Below are 6,590 nucleotides of genomic sequence, written 5' to 3'. Positions count from 1 at the left end.
GTCGACACTTTATCCCAGTGCGCCACCACAGGTCAGGTGATCTTGGGGTTTTGAACCTGGGTTCTCAGCACCCAGGTTGGCATTCTTTTCACTACGCCACCCCCTGGTCAGGCTAATTTTATGTCTTTAGCACCTCAAATGTCTTTATTCCTCTCAAATTTATTTTGATATACTCTGGGTGGTTCATGTCTAGATTCTTCTTTTCCAAATAGCTAGTCAGTAATCCAAGCACCATATTTTTACAACACCATTAATAACTAAACTTTCTTCTTCCCACTGTCTTTGTCAGCTATTGTTGCAATAATGCTGTGCAACAAACAAATACAAAACTGAGATGCATCAGCAATAAGCATGTATTTCCCTCTCATGCATCTGTGGGCAGGCGGGTTTCAGCTGATCTAGGCTGGGCTCTGCTGGGTTGGGCTGGCTTCCAGGCTGTGAGTGGGGTCAAGCAGGCTCCATGTGTCTTTCATCCTCTTTACACCAGCAACCACCTGAAGGATGTTCTCATGGTGAAAGGCACAGATACAGAGGCCATGTTAACCACAATAGCACATTTAAGACTTCTAATGATATCTTGTCTGCTAACATTCTATTGGCCAAAGCAAATCATGAAGCCAAGCCCAGCCTCAGTGGTGTGAGGAAATATATTTCACCTCCATGGAAACGGCGCATGTTCACATGGTAAAGGGTATATTTACAAGGAGAGACAGAACTGAGAACCAAAATGCAATCTACTACACCCAGAAAGGCAGACTTTCAGGAAACTCGGTTATGTTAAGATAAAGGCAGATGACCAGGTGGTGGCGCAGTGGATAGAGCGTCGGACTGGGATGCGGAAGGACCCAGGTTCGAGATCCCGATGTCGCCAGCTTGAGCGCGGGCTCATCTGGCTTGAGCAAAGAGCTCACCAGCTTGGACCCAAGGTCGCTGGCTCCAGCAGGGGTTTACTCGGTCTGCTGAAGGCCCGCGGTCAAGGCACATGTGAGAAAGCAATCAATGAACAACTAAGAAGTCGCAACCCACAACGAGAAACTGATGATTGATGCTTCTCATCTCTTTCCATTCCTATCTGTCTGTCCCTATCTATCTCTGCCTCTGTAAAAAAAAAAAAAAAAAAAAAAAAAAAAAAAAGATAAAGGCAGAACAGGCCTGACCTGTGGTGGCGCAGTGGATAAAGCGTCGACCTGGAAATGCTGAGGTCGCCGGTTCGAAACCCTGGGCTTGCCTGGTCAAGGCATATATGGGAGTTGATGCTTCCAGCTCCTCCCCCCTGTCTCTCTCTCCTCTCTCTCTCTCTTTGTCTCTCTCTCTCCCTCTCTCTCTCCTCTCTAAAATAAATAAATAAATAAATAAATAAATAAATAAATAAATAGATAAAGGCAGAACAGAATCTATAAAGGGGACCCAAGGTCAAGGATCCCTTGTTTGCTCTTATGGTGGAACAGTGATGGAGAAATACTGCTTGAAGATATGAGCAAGAGGGACTAATAGTACTTCCTCTAAAAATTTCAATGTGAAAGCCCTGATCAAGTAGCTCAGTTGGCTAGAGTATTATCCTGATACTCCAAGGCTGTGGGTTCAACCCCGGTCAGGGCACCTACAAGAGCCAGCCAATGAATGCCTAAATAAAAGGAACAATGGGTCAATGTTTCTCTCTCTGTCTCTCCCTCCCTCTCTCTTCTACTCTCTCTAAAATCAATCAATAAAAATTCAGATGTAAGTAGCAAACTTTATAGAGGGGTGGATGGGCACAGAAATTATTTCCTGTAAGAAGGCTATCAGGTGGAACAACAAATGAATGCTTCTCCCTCTTCTCCTTCTTCTCTTTGTCTCCCTAAAAGCAATCAATAAAATAAAACAAGAAGGATATTGGCTGAAAGCAGAGGAACTGGAGCTGAGCCTGTGTTTTCAAAAACAACTGTGAATAATGAGAGGAGACTGTATCCAAGTAAAGGCACTGCCAACCACAGATGTTGAGGGTCCCGGTAAAACCTGAGTTTTAGAGGCCCTGACTCACGTGGGACAATAGTTTTCTTCAACCCTCTCCATGAGGTTGGAGCGGAAAAGGTAGATTGTCAGATTGGTGCAAGTAGGTCTGAAGGTTGGTAGGCCAAGGCTGGAGGGACAGGGAGTGAAGAAGCTGATGGCTGGTGAGTGGTTCAAGAGATGAACCCGAGTTCTCACCGAGAGGGAAAATGATAGCCTGGAGAGGCTGACGGCTGGAAGAAAACAGATGGTTTGAGGAACCAGAGATGGAGTGAAGGAGTCAGAAAGGACACTGGAGTGTAGATTCTCAGAGGTAGACGTTCCAGAGAAATCTCACAGGTGTGACCACGGGAGTAAGCTATTGAATTGCATTGTGAAGGCCTTGGAATTGAGGTCAGGAACTAAGGCAGAGGCAGAGTTCAGGATCACCAGGCAAAATAAAGATTCCTCGGCCCCAGCCAGACCCATAGAGTCTGAATCTCTTGGAGAGGGGCCCAGGAGTCTGTTGTTTAAACAAGTTCCTGTGTGCTTCCTAGATCCCCTAAAGTTGAGAACTGCTGAGCTAAAATGTTGAAGGAACTGTACTTTTTTTTCTTTTTTTTTCTTCTTTTTTTTTAGAGGGGGTATTTTTCTGAAGTTGGAAACAGGGAGGCAGTCAGACAGACTCCCGCATGCGCCCAATCAGGATCTACCTGGCATGCCCACCATGGGGCGATGCTCTGCCCATCTGGGGCGTCGCTCTGTTGCAACCAGAGCCATTCTAGCGCCTGAGGCAGAGGCCACAGAGCCATCCTCAGCGCCCGGGCCAACCCTGCTCCAATGGAGCCTTGGCTGCGGGAGGGAAGAGAGAGACAGAGAAGAAGGAAAGGGGGAGGGGTGGAGAACCAGATGGGCGCTTCTCCTGTGTGCCCTGGCCGGGAATCGAGTCCAGGACTCCCGCACTCCAGGCTGACGCTCTACCACTGAGCCAACCGGCCAGGGCCTAAGGAACTGTACTTGTTGGAGTTAGCTGATGGCAGGAATCAGGCAGGAAGACTAAAATGGTGTCTAACTCCTCAGAGCCTGGGCTGGGTCCATGGCTGAACTTATGAGGAGAGGTGGAGAGAAGTTTTTAAGTGAAAAAAGAGGAGCAGCCTGACCAGGCAGTGGCACAGTGGATAGAGCGTCGGACTGGGATGCGGAGGTTCCAGGTTCAAGACCCCGAGGTCGCCAGCTTGAGCGTGGGCTCATCTGGTTTGAGCAAAGTTCACCAGCTCAGATCCAAGGTCGCTGGCTCGAGCAAGGGGTTACTTGGTCTGCTGAAGGCCTGTGGTCAAGGCACATATGAGAAAGCAATCAATGAACGACTAAGGTGTTGCAACGAAAAACTAATGATTGATGCTTCTCATCTCTCTCCGTTCCTGTCTGTCTGTTCCTATCTATCCCTCTCTCTGTCTCTGTAAAAAAAAAAAAAAAAAAAAAAAAAAGGAGGAACAATGGTCTTGACCTGGAATAGCATGTGACAAAGGTATGAGGCTGAAGGTGTGAAAAGGCAGAAGATGTCAGGGGGATTCGTTTCCAAGCAAACCAGAACTCTGGCATGTGCAGCACAGTGGATCAGTGGGAAGCCCACATTGGGATGGTGAGCTCGGGCTGCAGGCGGCAGATGAGAGGATGGACTGATGTGAATGGGGCTGGGCTGAGTGAAGGCCAGATTATTCTAGCCACTGCTTCTGCACTTAGAGAACTGTTCTCAACTGAACTTCTCCACCCTGGTCCAACACAATGTCTCTTGTTTCTAACATTTAAACAGCTCCAATCATCTCAGATCCTTTATGACTGTGACGTTGCTGTCATTGTTGTCATCATCATCTTCATTATATTAATCATCATTATCACTGTGGTTTCCTGAATGCAGCCAAGCACCAGGCATTTAGCTGGAGCTATGATGCAAAGATGAAGGCAGGAGCTTCCAGGCCAGTTGGGGAGGCAGGAAGCAGACACCCGAGACAGAAAAAGATGGCAAGTGATCAGGAGCAGGCTCAAGAATCCCCACCCCCACCCGAGGAACCTGGAAGGAGGCTTGACTTTTGTGAGTTAAGCTCTAAAACCACCACATCACAGGCCAGAACTGCACTATCGCCGGTTGCCTGACCCAGGTTATTAATGGGTCTCTTTCTAGGAGAACCAGAGGCAAACCTTAGCTTTGGCAGCACCCATCAAGCTACTCAGGGGAGGAGGTCATGGGCAAAGACCGGGAGAGTATGGGACCCAGACATGGCTCTCCTGCAGCCTTCCCTACTGTTATGAAATATGGGCAGCCACCCGGCTTGTTCTGACTCCCTGTGCACAGGCCGCCCTATTGCATCAGAGAACTGGGGGAAAAGTGTTTTGAGTGGAGGGAGCATGAGCAAAGGCCCTGAGGTGGGAATGAGCTTGGCACGTTTCAGGAATAGTGGGATTGGTTCATGGTGATAAAGGGAAAGATGGCATCTGCGATGTGGAAGAGATAGGCTTGGCTCCATCAAACAGGGATCTTGGAGTCAGACATTTCAAGGAACATTTGTAAGAATTTAGTATGTGTCTGGCACCATGCTAGGCACTGGAGATTCAAAGATGAAAAAAAATTTAATCATAGTCCCTACTCTTAAGGAAAACAATAGTCTGCCAGGCGGTGGCGCAGTGGATAGAGCATCGGACTGGGATACAGAGGACCCAGGTTCGAGACCCCGAGGTCACCAGCTTGAGCGCGGGTTCATCTGGTTTGAGCTAAAGCTCACCAGTTTGGACCCAAGGTCGCTGGCTTGAGTAAGGGGTTACTTGGTCTGCTGAAGGCCTGCAGTCAAGGCACATATGAGAAAGCAATCAATGAACAACTAAAGTGCCACAACAAAAAACTGATGATTGATGCTTCTCATCTCTCTTTGTTCCTGTCTGTCCCTATCTATCCCTCTCTCTGACTTTCTCTCTGTCTCTGTAAAAAAAAAAAAAAAAAAAAAGGGAAAACAATAAAGTCTACAAGACTTTAGACTCTGAGATAAACAAAAAAATACTCATAGCATGGAGTATTACATTGAACAATAGACCTACAATTGGCACAAGGTGAGGGACATGCTTAAACTCATGCTGAGGTGGGAATGCTGGAGAAAAGCTTTCTTGAAGAGAGCATACCTGATCTGAGCCTTTGGGGAACAAAGAATGAGTGGCACTCCAGGCAGAAGGCACAGCACATGCAAAGTCTTGAGGGTGCGAAACAATATGATGGGTTCAAGCAAAATGCAAGTCCTTACGTGTTAAGGTACAAAGTGCAGGAGGGGGTGAATAATGAGGCATCAGTCTGGCGGGCACAGAAGATTCTCACGGGACAAAGGTGAAAAAAAGATTTGGAGCAGATGTTGTAAGTCTTCCAGAACAGTCCAGAGGAGGGGAGGGATTGGCTTCCCAAAGCTGCATGAGTCCCTTAATACACCCACCCTCACTCCTTATCCCCAGTCCTGTCCTGGCTCCAAGTATTTCAGAAAATGCATCTCAGGTTGTCTGTAATCTTGTTAATGTGTGTGTGTGGTTTGAGATTAGAATTCAGTTCTCTCGGTATCCTCTGATGGCTCTTGCTTGAGCCTGCATTTCCTGTTTCAGATGACAGGGACTGTGTTTTACTTTCTCAATATAATACCTGGCACGGCTTTATCTGCAGAAAGGTGTGTTCACAATGACTTTTGATGAGGCTTCACAATTCTTCACTTTGCATATATAGACACAGACTTAGAAATGTACAATGAAATAGCCTGGAAGGGCTTTTTGCAAATTAGCTTGTCAGTCTTCTCCCCTCCCTGTTCTGCTTCCTCTGCAGCACACTTGGGTGAGAAGCTAAGGGCCGGGTTTAATTAAATTCAGTCTTGCCTGACCAGGCGGTGGCGCAGTGGATAGAGCGTCAGATTGGGATGCGGAGCACCCAGGTTCGAGACCCTGAGATCGCCAGCTTGAGCGTGGGCTCATCTGGTTTAAGCTAAGCTCACCAGCTTGGACCCAAGGTCGCTGGCTTGAGCAAGGGATTACTCGGTCTGCTGTAGCCCCACGGTCAAGGCACATATGAGAAAGCAATTAATGAACAACTAAGGTGTCGCAACGAAAAACTGATGATTGATGCTTCTCATCTCTCTCTATTCCTGTCTGTCTGTGCCTATCTATCCCTCTCTCTGACTCTCTCTCTGTAAAAAAAAAAAAAAAAAAAATCAGTCTTATTTATTGATAGCCCTTTATGCGTCAGGCACTGAGAAGAATTGTAGACAAGGAGACAGGGAGGGAGCAGGCTATAGATTCTTGCCCTCAAGATGTATCCATATAAGAGAAACTTCATGTCTGGGGGTTCTGAATGAAACCCAGGATTAGGTGTTGGAATTACGACTCAGTTTGGGGATAATTTAACCCATCTGTTGGGCTTTTGGGGTGGGGCATGGAGTGAGGTCTCCAATTCATTGTGCATGAGGATCCTATACATCTATACTCCCCACACTGGGGACTCAGGCTTTAGATACAATGACCTAATCAGAGTGCAGAAAAAGAGAGAATATGTGTGATTTCGGTGTCCGGTTATCCATCCTCTCTCAGGCAAAAGCGCAGGT

Source organism: Saccopteryx bilineata, chromosome 5 (assembly GCF_036850765.1).
Source record: "Saccopteryx bilineata isolate mSacBil1 chromosome 5, mSacBil1_pri_phased_curated, whole genome shotgun sequence".
Taxonomy (NCBI): Eukaryota; Metazoa; Chordata; class Mammalia; order Chiroptera; family Emballonuridae; genus Saccopteryx; species Saccopteryx bilineata.
This window is presented reverse-complemented; position numbering follows the sequence as displayed.